Genomic DNA, 21974 nt, shown 5'->3' on the forward strand with positions numbered 1-21974 from the left:
CATCTCCTGGGGAGGAAGCAGGCTTGATAAGTGGAGCTGCGCACAGAACCTCTCAAGGCTGATCAGGTTGGGAAAATATTCAGCAATAAACATGGTGTGTGTGTGTGTGTGTGTGTGTGTGCATCACAGAAATCCAAGGATCGGGTTTCAAATAGATGTTTCTGATACTTTCATACGATATCCTCTGAGTATACATATTCATATTCATGGATGTTCAGACATGCTGGCTACTAATCAAATCCAATTAAATTTATGCACCTTAAAATCAAACAGCACTGCTTTAGCCTCAATGTCACTGTGTTAGCGGGGAGCCGTTCCCTTCATTTTCTCCTCCTCTGTCTTTTTCTTTCTTCCTTTCTTTCTTTCTGAAAGAGATGAATTTGAATTAAAAAAAAATGGTGAGTTTCTGATGAGGTTTTTTTTGTCTCTCATGATGATGTACATGTTGCTTTACAAGCTTTTCCACCTTGACGAGAATACATTTCTGGAGGAAATAGCGAATATCATTAAATTTAAAGAGACTGAACAAGCAGCGGAGCTTTGAAGGCCGATCCTTCAAAACCCCACATTTATCCAAAGTGCACTAAACAAACTCAGCCTTCCCTGACATCCGTGACGGCGTGAAGTTTGAAAAGCGATTGAAATTAGCTTTCCACATAATTCTCAGGTTCTGCCCAGTTACACGTGCGGTGCTGGTGGTTGAGGGAAATGGGAATTAAAGCCATTCCACAAGTGAGTGTTTTCTGTTAAAACAAACATCTGTTCAATGTTTTCTCACGGTGATCTCACCCACCGGACAAAATTACCCACGAAAAACATGTCCATCAAACAGAATTAAAAAAAAAAAAAAAAAGGAAGGTTTTAGCATTTTAGGCTCATAGGATTATCTATTTTTCATCTTGACAGTGGTCAGACTGAACAATACTGAATATTGGCACAAAATATGGAGATTATCCCATATCACTTGAACTCTGTTTGATATACAGTGTCATGCAAACAGACTGAGACCGGGGTAAGAGGAAGTGAAGTGAAGTGAAGCATTAAGTCCTCAAATCCTTTACTTGAGTAAACGAAGCAATGCCTTAATGGGGGAAAATCCAGAAAAAGTAAAAGTTTGAAAGGTTCCTTCTGTAGAAGTCTAGAAGTATTATCCGCCAAATGAAGGCTAGTGACATATGACAAGTAAAGGCAGTCATGGTGAAAAAGTTAAATTATCGCTGCATTAACCTGTAAGAAGTATTTTAATGTTGTAGGTCTGACTCCTTCATATCCTTGTTGGCTGGTTTACACTCTAATGATGCAGCTCATCTGATGTTTCGCACGGAAAAGCTTCTTCTGCAAAGTAACTAGTAGCTAAAGCCATCAGATAAGGTAGTGGAGTAAAAAAAAAGTGTAAGATTTCCTTCTGAAATGTAGAAATTATCACTTAACCCTCCTGTTACGTTCAAATTTACAAACATCTTTTATGTTTGGGGTCAGTTTGACCTCAGCAGTTTAAACCTCCACAAAATTATTATAATTAAAATTGTTACCAAAGTTTATGTGTCAGGTACTTTATGTTTCTTTGTTGACGACCTAAATAGCCCTTTAAATAAAACATAACCCCCCACCCCACCCCCACTTATACATCCAGTATTCCTGTTACGCCACTATGGAAAAATATGCAAATCACCATAAAATCTCACTGATTGACCTAAAATTGGAAAGAAATATAAATTTTTTGGTGTTTTAATGGCTTTATATTATTTCTAAGTACAGACTTTTGTTATTTATAACCGATGCGTTACAAAGTGTGTAGAGGACATTGAAAACATATCATCATGTGAATTTCATGTTTACCTGGTAGTACCCATTACATTAGGAAAACTCTATGAAGTAGCAAAAAAAAAAAAAAAAAAAATGTATTTAGAGACGTTAAACATTGGCTGCGGTCAAATTGAGCCCAAACATAATAGGAGAGTTAATGGAAATACTTGAGTAAAGTAAGAGAACGTCAGAACTTTCCAGCTCAAAGGTAAAGAGGACAAAAAAAAAAAAAGAAGAGAGCGGTCGAGAGTGGGCAAGAGGGAGAAAATGCGATAGAGACGGAGGGAGAGAAAGACGAGAGAAGACAGAGTCAGAGGGATGAACGGAGAGCGGCGGGATGATGGGGACGGCTGCAGAGTGGAGGTCAGGATAATCACTGTGGACAGGACCGGAGGAGTGAATTCCCTCCCTCTACTAATAAGATTAAGAAGGATGGGATTCCCCCGGAGGAGCGGACGCACTCGCACCAGAGAGCGAGGACTCTGCCTCACCCGGCAGTGCAGCCGCGGGACGGCGGCCGAGTGTGTGTGAGCGTGTGTGTGCGAGTGTGTGTGTGTGTTCCTGCATGTCGATGAGGATCAAACATCCTCACAAGTATAGAGAGATGAGGAAAGTTCTCCAAAGTAAGGATCGTTTGGCGTTCGTCACGTCCACGGGTCAGTTTAGTTGAGGTTAGACATGCGATCAGGTTAAAGTGGGAACCTGAGATCTTGGCTGTTTATGTTGTGTGTGTTCTATTTTCTTTTTTAATATTTACTACATAGTATTCATTAGGTGGTGCCTGAGGCTCCGAGGGCCCCCTGGCAGTCCAAGACCTCGGTGTTTCTGCACTGCACTTCCCCAGAGACCACCTGTCAGTCAAACGGCGTGGGCGGGATTTGGACTTCCTGTCGCTGGAGTTGGAGTTTCTCTTTTCTTTGTCTGTTCGCTGCTCACGCTGACTACCCAGCTCTTCTTCTTCCTCTGTGGAGGGAGGAGCTGCCAGACACCGTGTCTGGAAATTCAAAAGGTTTCACGAGCGTGATCTAGATTGAATCACGATTGTGTTAAAACACGTGGTGTTCGAAAAAGCAATGAAAATAAAATTAATTCATGAAAAAGTCATGCATTGTTATTGTACGGTTAGGCAGGTGGTGGTCAGGGTTCAAGTTAGCACAGTATCTTATTCACACATGCAGTTTTTTTTATTCTAGTCTTTTTTTTCGTTTGCTTTTTAGTAGGTATCAGTGAGTTCAGTTTATTTGTTAAATTTTGTGTTTTATTTTCTTGCAGATTGCATTTTAAGAGAGGATGCATAGAAACCCTCAGGAGCTTACTTTACTCTTCTGTGCAGTTTTTATAAATGAAATCTGTTGTTATTGCTTTTTTGCATAGAATTATTAAGTTTGATTTAAAAAAAAAAATAGATGTGAGTGCTAAAACTGAAGGTAAAGCAAATTTGTTTTTCACAGCACTGCGTTTGGTGTCGTTTCCAACTTGTATATCTTCTCTTTCCATCTGATTTTGTCACTTTCTCCTTCTTTTTTTTCTCGTTTACCTCGCTTTGATTCCCTTGATCTCCCCTTTGCGTCCGTCCTTGTCCTCTCTTTGCTCTTGTGTTTTCTTTGTCCTCTCCTCTGCCTGCCGCTGTCCTCCTCTCAACTCTCCCCTCTTGTTTACACGCTCTTTACGGCTGCTTGCCTCCAACTTATCCAAACTGTGACAACAACACAATCGTCCTCGCAAACCCCCTGCCTTCTTTCTCGTCTTCCTCACCTCCTCCAACCACAGGAGGAGGAGGAGGAGGAGGAGGAGGAGGGCCTCCGTTTGAAGGCGAGTGATGGTGACACAGAGAGGTGCCTGGGAGCCTCTTCATGGCTCTGACCGCAACATCACAGCCAAGCGAGAGCCGGAGCCTCGCATCGCCTGCAACATGTCTCTGTCCCTTCTGTCACTCACACACACACACACACACACACACACACAACCTCACACACACACTTTTCTGTCGATATACTTGGAGGTTTTATTAATAATGGTCATTCCTGAGCCCCTAACCTCAACCTGACCCCAGCGGTGGAAGATGAAGCAAAACATCCTCCTGTAATGTTACTTGAGTGGAAGTAATGTTATCTATCTTTCACTACTAATGCAAAAATCAAGAGGAGTTTGTACGTAACTGGAGTTATTTGAAATATAGTGAAATACACTATTTTTTTTGGAAACAAATTACAAGGAATTCACCACATTTTTTTCTGCTCAGCTGTTAATCCATGTGTTCCAGGTGGTTTGGTGACTCTCCTTCACGCTGAGTAAGTAAGACTCAAAGTGGTTTATTTTATAAGGCTTGTAAATGAAATATCATTAACTTATGCAGCCAGGTTTACTTCTGGAACAGTTTCACCTGATAAACCATGCACTCATCCCCCATGCAGTGTTAGTTATATACAGGAGAGTCATGGCAGCACATACTGTATTTATTTATACATTTTTTTTTTTTTCACAAGTTGGTAGTTCAGGTCGATTTTAGGCAATCCTGCACAAAACCACAAGACGTACACACCATGTCAGATTAGCTTATGTACTACTTCAATGTCATAGTGTACTTTAATGTACACTACTATGTTGGTACAGAGTCTACATCAGCTAACATAATGCATGCAAGTGTAAGCATCGTATAATCACTCAGCCTATCGTATAATAATGTGATAGCATGGAGCCTTGTATGGCCAAGTTGACCAATGCACCAAAATCACCAAAATTTTGGAATATTCCTTTAATTTTAAGTCTAACAGCAGCCTGCCTATACTAAATCCCGAGTGCTGATGCTAATTTAGCCTTTTGCAGGAGTGAGAATGTGCAAAAAGTCCTCACTGGGAGGAATTTTATTTGTCTTTTGTCTCCTTTGTGCGGCCGTTTGGGCCTCATATCCTCATAAGGATAGTGGTAGCCTATAAAAACACACACACACACACACACACTGGAACACACACATTCCCATGGGTGCCCTCATTAAGCCGAACCCCCCACCCTCACCCACCGACCCTCCAGCTCAGTACTTAGGGAGCATATGCTGGGTGCTGTGTCTGTCTGTCCTCAGGGGCCCGGGGGACCGAGGCCCCTGCCCGCCTGCCTCGTCTGCCTATTTATGACCAGAGCCAAGTGGACAGGGTTGACGGATGGGCCCCTGAAGCTGGGGACAAGCAAGGGAGAGGGAAGTGTGGGGGGGTCACACTCAGTCCTGGGCGATTAGAGGCAAAGTATGTGTGCAGCCTGTGTGTGTGTGTGTGTGTGTGTGTGTGTTTAGAGGGGGGGGGGGGGGGGGGGGGGGGGGCCGTAGTGTGAGTTGGACTTTTCTAATCCATTATCGCCGGGCCTCGCTCCAGGTGGCGTTATGTCGACACGCTGAACGGCGAGTGTGTGGTGATGTGACAGGTTGTGTGAGTGTGTGTGGCGTGGTGTTTTTCTGCATGTGTGTGTGTGTGTGTGTGTGTGAGACAGAGGGAAAGAGAGTTGTCCACAGACGCGTCTGATGTGCGGTAATTGCTGCCCTTTCAGTTAACTGTTAACTGGGGAGCGTGCTTCGTCTCCGTCCTCACATCGGAGGGGGTTCACGTCCACGAGAGGAGGGACGCTGCCGCCTGCTCCGTTTTGGGCCGTCTGACATGTTGTGGCGTGTTGTGCACAATTTATCCTCCGACTTTCCTGATGTCCTCCGGCAAACGCACGGGCAGCTTTTCAACTTCACCGCCAACATTTAGCTCAGTTCGGCTGCGGCGCTTTGTGTTCTCCTCTCCTCATGAGGTGCAAAAACCTTCATGAAAACATCAGAATCTGAAGTCCTTTTCTGTTTCTCACATCAGCTCTGCTACTACTACAAATTCAAGTTTTTTTTTTTTTAGCTCGCAAAACATTAGCGAACATCTCTGTTTGCCGGACAGCTGCTTGGTCTTCACACAATATTGTCGGTCTTAAAGGACAGCGAAAGCCCACCCAGCCCTGCAGGAAGGGATTAAAACTTCAGAAACTCCCAAAACTGGTGGACGATGAGGGCGGTAATCAAGACGCATTAAACCTCAAAGCATCATGGTCCAGTTAACTGCCATAACTTGGTGTAACACCTATAAACAAATGAGACCACAGAGGAGATGACCGGTAGCAAGTATTTCACACCGGTGGTGTTAACGTTCGTGTCTCAAAATGAAAACTACATTTCCCATCAGCCCCTCTGCACTGGGTGTTGTTTTCACTGCAAAAACGCAAAATCTTACCAAGATTATTTGTCTTATTTCAAGTCAAAAATGTCTTATTTCTAGTCAAAATATCTCATTACACTTAAAATAAGACATGATCTCCTCAGAAGTAAATTGTTTTTAGACAATTGTCTCTTGTTTCAAGTGAAAATTCACTTGAAACAAGTGAAAATTTGCTTGTTTCATTGGCAAAATTTGCCAGTGGAAAAAGTGAAAATTCACTTGAATTAAGTGAAAATTAGCTAGAAACAAGTTCCTTCTGAGGTGATCATGTCTTATTTTAAGTGTAATGAGGTATTTTGACTAGGAATAAGACATTTTTGACTTGAAATAAGACAAATAATCTTGGTAAGATTTTGAGTTTTTGCAGTGAATTCTCTTTGCTGGAAGTGAAACTTATTTTTTCTTCTGTCTTTTATTCCTTGGCCTCATTATTAAAAACTCTAGAAGCTTTAAACTCATTTGTTCTGGGGAAAAAAAAACAAAAAAAAAAAAACAGTGCCATCTTCCTGTTTTGTGCCATAAAGTTTCTTCAGTTTCTCCTCGTGTTGTAAAGCAATGCAGCAACTTCCCACCACATGTGACCCACTTTCCAGAGACTGGAAAACATGTGATGGTGAGATTTTTCCCATTGTGTATGAGCACTTTCATATTCATCGTATAACGACCTGGAAATAGCCTTTTGCTTATTTTCCACTGCACAGGCACATGTCAATATTTAATGCACACTGAGACGCTGAGGGTGAACCGAGCAGAAAACAAAACAAGTGACGAGCCACCAGAATATAAAGAGCAATCGCAAAATAAACAGAAAACGGGAATTTTTTTAAATACATGTCGGACCGTCTTCAACCTGCAAACACTCCTCCCTGACAAAATCAAATGCAGTTTTGAGGCGATGACTGTGCCACGGTGCGCCTTGTTATCATAATGGCAGGGCTGGAAACACACGCGGAAATCAATATTAAGTTCCATCTCGACGAAACTGAATGTAAATGCGAGCTGTAGTGTATTTAATTATTCAATTATTCACGCCATATACCTAATTAGCATTATGTCCCTCAAGGCAAAACATCGAGAAGAATGTCAAATATACACTCATCACAGCTGAATTCATATTGTTGGCTGACACACAGGCCCATTGATGAAAATGGATGATAATGCGTGACGCTCTGTTTGGACCCAACATGTTTTGGCCACATTTTGCATGAGGTGCACGGCAAAATATGACATTTGATATTTTGCTTTTTTTTTTTTTTTTTTGACTTACATTGTGCAAACATTCGACCCAAGTCATGAATATGAATGAGAGCTGGTTCTTAAGTGACTTACCTGGTTAAATAAATGTTTAAAAATATATATATATATCATACTACACTGCCATATATGTGACATTTTGTGTTTTACCACACATTAAATGCTGATTCTAATCATCACAAGACACTTAAAATCCGTGTAATATGCCTTAAAAAAGTCGTTTGATTCAAGTGAAGTGTGTATTATGTGTGTGTGTGTGTGTTTTTACAGTTGTTGCCTTGTAAAGGAAGCCCAGTAATTACATGCTTATGTAATTGGGTCAATAATTCAAAAGAAAAAGCTTCCCATTAGTGATAGCACGGCCCTTTGTGGCCTGTATCTGTCACCGAGAGGCTCGCTCTGCCATTAGTTAACACACACACACACACACACACAAAAACACACACACACATACACTTGCAGTTTCTAGAAACATACAAAGTTATGTAACAAACACATATGCATACACAAGATTATGTGCACACTCAAACAAAACACGCACAAATTAATGCACACACTCGTTTGTATAACCGAAATGTACCACAATACACACACACACACACACACACACACACACACACACACACACACACACGCATAAAGTGTAACACAATACACAAATAACACATACATGAAGATGCACACACACTTGCGAGACGTGCACACAACAAAACACACACTGACAGCATGAACACACACATGCACACCCACACCGCTCCTCACACAACACACACACAAAAATGCATGCACACACACACTTACACATGTAGACACAATGTACAGCAACACAAAAGCAATGCACACACACACACACACACACACACACATGCAGAGGCCCACACATGTGCGGAGACGAACGCGCACCAACAAAATGAGAGCAATGCACAAGATGCACACACACACACACACACACACGCACAAACACACAACAAGATGCGCACACACGTGCAGCAGCTCGACACGCGCATACACACTCACACTCAGAGTCAAACACACTCGTGCTTTCACCCTCCACTGGTGCAACTGAGAAACATGCACACACACACACACACACACACACACACACCAAAACACACACACTTGCAGTTTCTAGAAACATACAAAGTTATGTAACAAACACATATGCATACACAAATTGCGTGCACACTCAAACAAAACACACACAAAATTAATGCACACACTCGTTTGTATAACCGAAATGTACCACAATACACACAAAATGCACACACACACACACACACACACACACACAGATGCATAAAGTGCAACACAATACACAAATAGCACGTACACATTCACACGTACATGTAGATGCACACACACTTGCAAGACGTGCACACAACAAAACACACACTGACAGCATGAACACACACATGCACACCCACAACGCTCTTCACACAACACACACACACTTACACATGTAGACACAATGTACAGCAACACAAAAGCAATGCACACACACACACACACACACACACATGCAGAGGCCCACACATGTACTGGAGACACACGCGCACCAACAAAATGAGAGCAATGCACAAGATGCACACACACACACACACGCACACACACACACACACACACACATGCACAAACACACAACAAGATGCGCACACACGTGCAGCTGCTCGACACGCGCATACACACTCACATTCACACTCACAGTTAAACACACTCATACTTTCACCCTCCACTGGTGCAACTGAGAAACACGCACACACACACACACACACACACACACACACACACACACACAGACACGCTCTTGCCGTTGCTGGAGACCCTTAACAAAGCACACGCATGCACAAACACACTCCAGCTTGGCGAAAGCAAGACACACACACACACACACACACACACACACACACACACACACTTGCAGGCCTTCAGAAGGTATTTTCTCTGCCTCTCTCCCTCATCAGGCCCTGTAGCAGAGGGCAGGCAGTAGCTAATAATAGGTATTGACTGGTTCAACGTGGGATGAGCAAGGTTCAAGCATTGGATCTCCGAATGCGCCCGCGGGTCACTCGCACAGCGAACGCGTCTCCCCGGACGCCGCTGAAAGAGAAGGCATTTTAAACTTTCATGACTTCTCTGAAATCGCGGCTGTTTCGCCTTTCAGGCCTTAACTCTTTGTACTCAAAGCGCTCGGCCCGATCAATATCCGAGAAGGAGAGAGGGAGAGAGAGAGAGAGAGAGGGGAGAGAGAGAGAGAGAGGGAGAGAGAGGAGGGGAGGAAATCCAGACGTCTTTATTTCAGTGGTGCGAGCAACACACACAGCCCTGGGTTTGACATGGTGTGTGTTGTGCAGTCCGCGCTGGTGTGGACACACACACATGCACACACTTGCACACACTCAAATGGTGCAGATTTACCCTAAGAGCACACACACACACACACACACACACACACACATATAGAAGGCGCGCTACAGTAATCATACGACGGCTCCACGCGAGAAAACACACAGGCAAAGTGCACACACACACACACACAAAAACACACACCCTTGGATTCAGTCTGCAACAGTGGCAACATACCCTTAGAGCACACACACACACACACACTCACACACAAACACACACACAAACACATACACAAGCAAGTAATAAATGCATAACACACATTAAAAGGCCAAACACTGTCAGACTCTGTGAATGCACAACATGAGAAACCACACAGACTGTGCAAATACACTTGCACACACACACACACACACACACACACACACACACACACACACACACACACACACAGACTGTTACAGTGCAAATTTACCCCAAGATCACACAGGCAACGCTTGCAGTAAGAGCCTAAACCACATGAAAGGGACAAACACTGTCCAATTTATACGAATGGACCATAGAAGAAAACACACACACACACACACACACACACGGAGCCTTGTGATTAGCTTGAGGCTGTAATGGACATGAACAATCTCAGTGTTAACAGGAAAAAGGCCTGTTTTGGTTTCTGACACATTGAGCACAGAGAAACCTTTATTTTTTATTCTTATTCTGTTGGATTTTTATGGAGAAAAACCCTCAACAGAAATACATGCAGTGTATTTTTAACACAGGCCTGTGTTGTGGAACAGCCACAGGACTGTGTTTGGTCCAAACCAAAGTCAAAGGTATTGATGAATTGTGCCTACCAATATTTTTTTAACGATATCAAATGATCTTGTCATTTTAACTCCACGCAGCGTTACAGGTGGCTCACATAAAGCTGCCAGGTTTGTGTGTTTTGTGCAAAAAAAAAAGAAGACCGATGGGGAGGGAACGTGCATGATATTGAGGATATCCAGAGGTGGGAAGTAACGAAGTACAAATACTTCGTTGCCGTACTTAAGTAGATTTTTCAGGTGTCTGTACTTTACTTGAGTATTTAATTTTCTGCCGACTTTTTACTTTTACTCCCTAAATTTGAACACAAATATCTGTACTTTTTCCTCCTTACATTGTCAAAACAGGCTCGTTACTTCTCTCTCCCTCTCTCTCTCTTTTTGGTGGGGGCGGGCGGGCTCGTTACCACCAAAAAAAAAATTACAACATGTGCACCGGCACCGCAGGAGTCCAAAAGGCAGAGAAACTTTCCAGCTACTGCAGCGCACTGACATAGATTGTGAAACAAAGCGAAGAGGTGCCACTCCGCTGTATTTTCACTGGCTAACAGCAGCACACTGTCTTAGCTTGTCTATTCAGAGAAGAGGTATCACTTCGGCTTATTTTTCAATCTGTCTTATCACATGCATACTACTGCTCATTCATTGGTAGTTGAATTTTTAGGTCTGTTTGATAAGTAATTTACATTTTTAAAACAAATAATAATTTAACATATTGTTAAATGATGCAGCAGAACTAGACTGTTGTGTGATTTTTATTCTCTCTGTAGCAGCACTTTGCAGGTTGTTAATAAAAGAGGAAAAGTTCCTGTTTTGTGTGCCCTGAACTTTTTTTTTTTTTTTTTTTGTCAAAAAGTTATCAAAAAGGTATATGTATCATTAATGGTAAAAAAAAAATCATTTTTACTTTTTACTTTTGTACTTAAGTACATTTCAGAGCCTGTACTTTCTTACTTGTACTTGAGTAAAGAAGTTGAATTGATACTTCTACTTTTACCAGAGTCTTTTCTCACACAAGTATCTTTACTTCTACTTAAGTACAGAATGTCAGTACTTTTGACACCTCTGAGGATATCTGATATGATTACCTGGCAACCCTCAGTCGGTATTAGACATTGACGTATTTCAGTTAAACGGTTGGTATTTATGGCTTAAAACATTCACGTTTAATGAGTCAAACATCACAGCATTAAAAATACAGGACATCAGATCCAATAGCCAAGAGCTTCACCGAGTTAAGAATCTTCACTTTCTTGGTCTTTAACTCGTTTAGTCCTTAAATTTATTATCCAACATCACGCCATCATGAGTTAATCTGCATGCTTTTGTGCTTTTTCACTTGGCTTCTCTTCTTCTAGCTCTTGCCTATTTAACATCACGGCCCAGGGACTACAGTTGAAAATTAGCTTTGGCTAACACTCACACATTTACAGCTGTTGCAGATGTTAATTAATGTGTACTGTCCCTGTTCAAATAAAGTCTAAAATAAATAAAATAAAATAAAAAGTTGAGTTATTGCTCTTTGGGTCATTATAACATCAGTGTTATTAATATGGTGCATTCGCCACAGCGTGCTGGTTGGCTTGTGACCGGCACAGGAGCTCCACAGGCAGGTGGCGCCGCAGGGTCTCAGGTGAGCTCCGCGGCTGTAAGTTTAGGAGTGGTTTGAAATCTTAATTTAACGTTTGAGCATTGCTGTGCCTCGGTCTTGAATGCACCATAATGTTAGCTGCAGAAAACTAGCAGCTTTGGCGCTACAGTCAAAACACAGTGGAGATGCATCAGAATCTGAATCAGACACCAACTCACTGTTTCATCTGCAGGAAACACAGAGTTTAACATAGGAAGAAGAAGAAGAAGGAGCTGGAGCTGTAGAGTCTGACACAGTTTAGTCATCAGGTTTTTAGGTAATGAATGAATGAATGAATGAGTGAGTGAATGAATGAATGAATTTTATTTCGAACATGTCTAAAAGAAAAGAAAGAAATAAAGAAAGAAAGAAATACTAAAACAAAAAGTGTATGTACATACATACATGCATGCATACATAAACAAAACAAAACAAAACAAAAATAATAATACAAGCATCATCATCAAATCATAATAAACACAAGTTCGAAACAGGAGTGGGAAGAAGTATGCACTTATAATAAGTAAATAATAATAAGTAATAAGTATGCACTATGTAATAAAGCTTCACATTAGATCCTGGTCATTATGATTTGCTGGTTAAAGTCTCTGGGCTGATCGGTCTGATCATGTGATTTTCTGCATTTGTAGATACACATTTCTGTTGCACTTTGTCTGCAGGAGGCACACAGTGAGTGTGAGGTTTAGCCGCAGGGACACGGACATGGAGGATGAGCCAAAGCAGCCTGACAGAAAAAAAAAAAAAAGAAAAACTTTCAAAAAGGCTCGCACAGGGTTTTTTGAAAATCAGAAAATAGAAATTTAAGCGGGTGCATTTAAATATGGATATAAGCAAATATATATTGAATAAAGTGAAGGTTTTGCAGAATCAAACTCTTTACTTGCGTATCTGTGCGCATGTATGTATATGACAGGGAGAAAATGAGAGAGAGAGAGAGAGAGAGAGAGAGAGAGAGAAAGAGAGAGAGAGAAAGATGTACACACAAACACACAACTGTGCATCCGAGAAACACTTAAAAAAAAAAAATGTCCCTACGAATGTTAAATCCAAACGTACGCCCTTGGATTCTTTCGATTGTGTGTGTGTGTGTGTGTGTGTGTGTGTGTGTGTGTGTGTGTGTGTGAGAGAGAGAGAGAGAGAGAGAGACAGTGAAATGCCTTCAGGTGCAGGGAGTTTCACCACATTATGACTCCAGCTGCTACAGAGAGGTAAGTTAATACCCAGGGCAGGGGGACACAGGGGAGTGTGTGTGTCTGTGTGTGTGTGTGTGTGTGGTGAAGGGCACTACAGCTGCGGCCCCCGCAGATCTGCAGAATGGAGGTGAATGGCTCTCGCCCAGAAAGAGAGAGAGAGAGAGAGGGAGAGAGAGAGGGAGATCAAAAAACGTCACAAACGATGAGTCAGTGTCTTATGAGAAAAAATCATTTAACAGTAAAGACAAACCCTGAATCAGCTTTAGATCCATCAGACATGAAGCCACTTACACTCATAATGAACAGACATCAAGCAGAAAGGAGTGTGTGGGCCTTTTCCAAACCTTCAGGATTGTCCTGATGTGGGCCGGGAACCAAACGACTCCTTTTTTTTTTTTTTTTTTTAATTTGAATCCTTTAAGTGTTTGTGATAATTATCCACCAGAGACTCCCTGACGAGTCCAGGCAGCTTCATCACCTTTACACCTCGTCATAGTCTCTTTTAAAGTAAAGTGTAACGCGTTATATTGTTTTTGAATATGACTTTTCATCGCTTTCTCACGATGAACTGACAAAATCTGACAACTCTTACAATGTAAAAGTACAATATTAATCACTGAGTTTCATCTCTATTATAAAGCATTACAAGTGGATGCACTTCTCAGTGTTGCCAGGTGTACGATAATTATCGTATTTGTACGATAATTTGGCCCTCTGTACGATGTACGATCAATAATCCCCAAAAAGGCCAAATGTACGATAATTTGACCATTTCATATTATTGCCTGCCGCAACTGTCCGCCGGAGAGTTTTTTTTTTTTTTTTACCCTGAAGGCATCTATCCCCATGTGACGTGTTTCCAGCCAATCGTGTATGACGTCTATGTGTTTGTCGCAGCACAATGATTGGCTTAATGGTCAGCTGCGCCCGCCCCACGAGACGCTCACAGTCAGGTCTCTGGCGCGATTCAAAACAGAAGCAGTTGGCGCCGTTAATCCGTTCCGTACTGACGCCACTAAGTGCCTGCAGGACACTGTGAAACACTACAGTGACTATATTTGACAATAGCGTATCATTGGGCTTGTTATTTTGGTTATCACAAGTGTACGATAATTTCCCTCAAAATACGATAGTTTTGAGCCTCTGGTACGATAATCCTACATTTCCCACCTGGCAACACTGGCACTTCTGCTGAGATTATCTGCAGAGCAGAGCTTTAGATAGGAGCTTAAGAGTCGAGCTAGGTGGGGTTTTTTTGCTTTTGTTAGTTACGGCGAACAGCTGATGATGATGATGATGATGATGATGATGATGATGATGATTGACTGCAGGTCATAGCTGAAAGCAAAAAAAAAAAAAAAAAAAAAAAAGAGTTACTTTTTGTCCATTTCAAAGGTCAAATGTCATGATGAGGTTTTGGAATAACAACAACAACAACAACAACAACAACACATGTACACCATAAGCCCCTGGTGTCAGAGTTATGAGGACACTAATATATATATTTTTCATTTTTATTTTATTTATTTTGGTAACACTTTACAATAAGAGTACAACAATTAACATTACTTAACGTTACTTAATGCCGTAATGGTTAATTAACTGTTAGTTAATGATTATTATGGCATTTAGTAATGTTAATAATATCTACAATACCCCTTAAATAACATATAAATTAATACCTTAGCATGAACAGAATTAGTACGATTCTTAGACACATTAGTTAACGGTTAGTTAACTGTTACTTAATGTTTATTACCTGTTACTTAATGTTCATTACCTGTTACTTCATGTTTATTACCTGTTACTTAATGTTTATTACCTGTTACTTAATGTTTATTACGGCATTAACTAACGTTAACTGTTGTACTCTTGTACTAATTGCTGTAATCTTATTGTAAAGTGTTTATTTTACTGTATTAACAACAATGTCAGTGTCTGAAACAGGTTGGCACCGTGAATGCCTCTGCTGGGACGGGACAAACACTGAGGTCATTCTTCTCAGTTACTCTGGTTTACTGTTTATATTTTGTTTCATGCAGCACTGCAATTTACTCGCTTTTTTGCACATTGAAAATAAATAGTCACACTTGTAAAGTCTTATTTTTTTCCATTTTGCTTCATCTTGACATGCACAAAACATTTCCGGGCATGCAGCCTTCATCAGTGCATGCTCTCCGCTCAGTGCATGTGCGACCCTCATCAGGAATAATCGATTATAGAAAATGGATCGATGGATGAAATGAACATCTGTTACTTTTACTTCCAGGAGAACGGTGTATCTTTAACGGGGACCTCACGCTGAACCTGCTGGCCTACGTAACAAAAAAATAAATAAATATGCCTTCACCCGTCCCGTTAAATAAAATCTTTCTCAGTAAATGATATCATTTTCGTTTGTGAACAGGTTTTATTTTTAATAACGTAAAACCCAAAAAAAATGTAAATGATCCCTCGCTGTGTTTTGTCCAACACTGGGAGAGCGCTCAGGAACAATCAGATCATAACTTGCGTCATCTAAACCATGTTAAACAAAAATTGCCAAAACCAGAATTCACCCCAGATACGACATGATGTATCATTAATAATAATAATAAAAAAAAAAATACAGTAAATAAATTAAAGAGAAAAACTCACAAAGTGAAACCCCATGAGACTACAGCTCGTAAATCTATTAACAACCGAGGCATCAGGTCCATCACTGTTCATAAAACAGCTCATATTTGAATTTGTCTGGCACACACACACACACACTCTCTCTGCAGCATTACCTCAGTGTTTGGCAGTCACAGGAAGTGCTACTGCAAACGCTGTAAAAACAGAACACGTAACGAAGTCGACCAGACAAAACAAGGACGAGGAAACCAAACGAGACCAGAAAACACTTCTGTCCTCTCGCCGTGCTTCGCGCTGGGTGGGCCGGCCCGGCTGGGAGGACGGGGTGTCATGTGTGTGTGTGTGTGTGTGTGTGAGTGTGTGTGACGGTGGCGGCGGCTGCCTTCGCCATGTGTGTTTGGCATTAGTCTGCCAGGCCACCGCTGTAAATTAGACCCTGCTTGTCTTGGATGGGCTCCATGCAGAGACACCAGCGCATTGTGCTGCCAGCTCTGCCGCAGAGCACCGGGGCTTCAGACACAACAGTATAACATGTCAGACGATACACCAGGAGGAGGAGAGGGCCGCGCTCTGAGAAGGACTCAAAAAAAAAAGTGGAGACACTGAAGAAAATCAGGTATATTGCGAGGGTGGTTTTCTGCCAGTTTCTAACTCAGATCCTGTTTGCAAGAAAACAAAAGAATAGGTTTTTATTTACGAGTCAGAGGAAATAAAGGAACTGAAGAAAAACAGCGTTCATGTGGAGAGGCCGAAAAGTATTTTAAAAAGTACTCAGTGATAGTAAAACATGCCTTTAAGTCAGTTTTGAGCAAAGAGTCAGGGTCCGTCTGAAAGAAAGACTGAGGAACAGAGAAAAGACGGTCATCATTTTTTTTTTTTTTTTTGAGTTGGAACAGAAGAAAATAGAGGAAATGAAGAGAGAAAGAGAAGTTGCCTTCATTTAGACAGTCAAAAGGCCAAAGGTTTGGTTTCTCTCAATTTGTTTCCCCTCCTCCCCTGCAGGGTTCTGCCCAGAAGCAGCCCCAGAGGTCTGCTTTCTCTGAAAAACACTCAAAAATAAGTGGCGATACTAAGAAAATCAAGTACATTGCTCGGGTGGTGAAAGTCAGTTTCCAGCTCTGAGACTTTAAAAAAAAACAAAAACAAAAAAGAAAAAAGAATACAGAGAAACAGTGTGTCAGGAGTGTTTTTTTTTTTTTTTTTGAGGTGGAGGCAAAACATTCAATGAAGAGAAAGTAAAACTAAAGGCAAAAGGTTTGGTTTCTCCCAGTTTGTTCTTTATCCCCCACCCCTCTTGTGGTTTTGGCCGTACCTGTCCCAAGAGACCCGTCTACTCAGCCTGACGAACGCCAACGCCGTGCCAGAGTGTCAGCTTATCAGCATAATCCCCCTCAATGAACTGCAGCTCTCACATCTAATATGGAAATGAGATTAGCTCCGCTTTGACGCTGCACAGCAACAAAGGAGGGCGGCTGGTTAAACCCCAGCTTCCACTTCAACACGCGTCACCATCAACACGGCATCAGCATGATGTCAGTATGACATCACCATGACGTCAACACGGCGTCAGCATGATGTCAACACGGCGTCACCATGACGTCAACACGGCGTCACCCCGACGTCAACACGGCGTCACCATGACGTCACACTGACGTTAACGCGGCGTCACCATGACGTCAACACGGCGTCACCGTGACATCACCATGACGTCAACACGGCGTCACCATGACGTCACACTGACGTTAACGCGGCGTCACCATGACGTCAACACGGCGTCACCGTGACATCACCATGACGTCAACACGGCGTCACCCCGACGTCACCCCGACGTCAACACGGCGTCACCCCGACGTCACCCCGACGTCAACACGGCGTCACCGTGACGTCAACACGGCGTCACCCCGACGTCACCCCGACGTCAACACGGCGTCACCGTGACGTCATCCTGACGTCAACACTGCGTCACCATGACGTCACACTGACGTTAACGCGGCGTCACCATGACGTCAACACGGCGTCACCGTGACATCACCATGACGTCAACACGGCGTCACCGTGACGTCACCCTGACGTCACCCTGACGTCAACGCGACGTCACCATGACGTCACCCTGACGTCAACACGGCGTCACTATGACGTCACCCTGACGTCACCCTGACGTCAACGCGACGTCACCGCGGCGTCACCGCGGCGTCACCATGACGTCAACGCAGCGTCACCATGGCGTCAACGCGGCGTCACCCCGACGTCACCGCACCGTCACCATGACGTCAACGCGGCGTCACCATGACGTCAACGTGGCGTCACCCCGACGTCACCGCGGCGTCACCATGACGTCAACGCGGCGTCACCATGACGTCAACGCGGCGTCACCATGACGTCAACGCAGCGTCACCCTGAAGTCAACGCGGCATCAGTATGACATCAGCATGATATCAGTGTTTTGTTTTCCTGCTTCCCTCAGTGTTTGGACTGAGTTGAAATGCAGAGGTAAAGCTGTGGTATTTCCTGCTGTTCTCCTGTTGTCCAGCATCAGGACGTCTGGGACTCAGCTCTCAGTCTAAGAGAAACAAGGAACTATCGCTCTGACTTTGAAATGCTTTGAATTAAATCATTACAAATAATTGAAAGAAAACAAAGATCTGAAATTGTGAAGATTTAACAGAACACTATAAAATGAAATGTTTTTTCCATTTTTTTAGCAAAGGTTATGGCCAGTATTATACACTGTTCTATTCTATTCTATTCTAAGTTGTTACAACAGTAAAACTGATAAAAAGCCACATTATGAAAATATCAACACAAACAAGAGAAGAAAAATTGGAATTTTAATTGATTCACTAAATAAACACATTTTTCCTCTTTTACAGTATTGATATGCACCATCATTATTGGCTAAGACATGATCATGTTTGGGCTCCTGGGACTTCAGACTTAACAATTTGAAAAGAAACAAATCAGATATCATTTCTTTTCTCTTTTCTTTTCATCTCTTCTTTTCTCTCTCTCTCTCTCTCTCTCTCTCTCTCTCTCTCTCTCTCTCTCTCTCTCTCTTTACCCCTAACCACTAACCCCCACCAGACACGCTCTCCATCTCTCTCACTCTCTCACACACTCACTCAAGTATACACACACACACACACACACACACACACACACACACACACACACACACACACACACAGCGTGGGCGCTGACAGTCCCTTGAACTGTTGACAATAAGTTGATGGGCTAAAGCCTCCAGTAAACATCTCTGGTGCCACCTCTACCCAGATGGAGCTACTTAGAGAACACACACACACACACACACACATGCACACATACACGACACACACACACACACACACACACACACACACATCCTCACACACTTCACACACTTTCCAGGCCTGAGTGTCATTAGTCAGTATGTTTATGTCTGCGTTCATGCGGCCTGGCGGAGAAAGCTCTCCATTTCATTGCCCTCTTTGGTCGGGTTTTACCCTGAACACAAAACAGAGAGAGAGAGAGGGAGAGAGAGAGAGAGAGGGAGAGAGAGGGAGAGAGACAGAGAGAGAGAGAGTGACCACAGTCACCTTTTGCTGGTTCATGTATGGACAGCTTGTGTGTGTGTCTGTGTGTGTCTGCGTATGTGTGTGTGTGTGTGTGTGTGTGTGTGAGAGAGAGAGAGGGAGAGAGAGAGAGAGAGAGAACCGAGTTGAACCGAGCTGTTAAAACACACAGTACATGCTGTTCTCATTTCTGATCCCCCGTCCCACCCTTCTTACCAGGCTGACATCGCCGACCAGCCGCCCCAGGGCAGATGGCACTGGGATCTGTGTGTACGTGTGTGTGTGTGTGTGTGTGTGTGTGTGTCTGTGTATGAGAGAGAGTGTGTGTATTTTATCACAGCGAGGAAACAGTGACCCACAGGTTGCCGGCCCTAGACAGGCTTAATTTTTTAACAATTAATCTCCTTCAGCCAGGAGGAGCAGGATGGGTCTAAAAACTCTTTACACACACACACACACACACACACACACACACACACATACTCACACGCACACACTGACTGATGATGACAGGCATGAACCCCTGCATCTCTCTATGTGTGTGTGTGTGTGTGTGTGTTAATCTGAGATGTGAATATGAGGAGATTAGATGGGCCCAGGGATTAAAATCTGGCCTTTACCTCAGAGGATCCGTTCCAGCAGGGACAGAGCGATGGACACACACACACACACACACACACACACACACACACACACACACACACACACACACACACACCACTGAAAAAAGTCGAAAAGTCAGATAAGGGGTAAAAAAAAAAAGAGAGATATTTAGAGAGAGAAGCCTGTTACACATACATATATATTTCCAACAGGCAAGGAGTGAATGAAAGACAGATGGAATGATGGAAAGAGAGAAAGAAAGAGAGACAGGGACACACACACACACACACACACACACACACACGGTGGCGTAGCAGTGTCAGGCATGCAGAGTTGGGAGGGTTTTCCTCCCCTATTTAAAAACCTCCTCACTGGGTCGGAAAATTAGCCCAAGCCCTCTGTTTATCGATGAGGAGCGAGATACACACACACACACACACACACACACACACACACACACGCACACACACTCAGACCTCCAAAAACACACCAACTGATGCATGCACACGCCCAAAGTAGACATTTTCCCTCAAATCAACCAGCACACCACATGCACAGTGTTAAATGTTATTCTCAGCATTATCATAATAACAATTTTATCTATACGGGGCTTTTTAAATATAAAAAAAAAAAAAAAAAAAAAAAAAAACCTTTTGAATGTAATTGAGAATGAAATCTAGGACCAGTCGTGCAAATTAAATAAACATGCAAATGAAAAGTGACGTCGGTGTTGGCTCGGTGGGCGGGGCCTCAGCTCCAGGAGCAGCCAATCAGGTCACTGCACCCGGTCCGATTTAAATTCGCTGATAAAAATGAAAATAATGAGTGAAAGCTGAATGTTGTCCAATGGTACAACAAAGCACAACACTTTTTGTCTTACTTTTTTTTTTTTCTCATAAAATGACATTTCCATAATTACAAATACCAGCCATATGTACAAAATAGGAAATAAAAAATATGAACTTGATGCAGGAGGGCGGGACTGCTGCTCTGATGCTCTGCAGCAGATGGTTGATATTTTAATAGAGCTAAAACAAAGAAAGTTTTACAAATGGAAAAAAAAAAAGAAAAAAAAAGTTTGCTTTGGCAACATTATGATCACATGTGGGAGTCCCACAAACAGCCACATCTGTAAGATCTAATATTTTGCACATGAATTTCATGGATAAGAAACAAGAGCCAAAGAAACAACAACAAACCTAACAGAGCTTAAGAAAACACTAAAGAGACAATAAAATAATCATTTAAAAGAGAAAAAGTGAAAACAAGGGGAAAAAATCATCAGAGAACCTTTTTTGTGTTTTAGCTCTGTTTTTGACATAGACCAAAAATCCATAAAAATGTCCATTTTCAGCTGTTTTTTTTTTTTTTTTTTTTTTTTTTTGCTGTGGTCTTTTCCATAATGAACACCTCCTTCACCTTTTGGCCACTGTTTTATGTTTGAGGGTTGTGGCTGCAACCACAGGATTGTAATAGTTTTTTTGGGCTGTTGAAAGTGCAGTTCTTACTGAGCACATTTCCTTTTTTCACCTTTTGATTTCTTTAGGCAGTCCTTGATTGCCTAACATGAATAACTTTGGATCAAAGTTAAATTTTTCTATCCAAGATTATTTCTATTTCCCCTTTAACTTCCCCCCACCCCTGCAGTTTGAACAGGCCCGTGGTGTCAGAGCTCTCCTGGTCCAGAGGTTTGTCCACAAGGAAAGAACAGAAATACTATTTCTAATAAAAACGCTTGAGCCCATCTTCGTCAACATCTTCTTTTATCCAAACAAGCAACATTTCAGTAAAAAGAGCTTCCTCAGCCATCGGAAACACTATTTCTAGAGCGTGCGCTTGTTGGGTGACGTCAGTCCTCACATGTGGAGTATAAACTAGTTAAAATTTTCATGAGTTTG

Source organism: Myripristis murdjan, chromosome 15 (assembly GCF_902150065.1).
Source record: "Myripristis murdjan chromosome 15, fMyrMur1.1, whole genome shotgun sequence".
Taxonomy (NCBI): domain Eukaryota; kingdom Metazoa; phylum Chordata; class Actinopteri; order Holocentriformes; family Holocentridae; genus Myripristis; species Myripristis murdjan.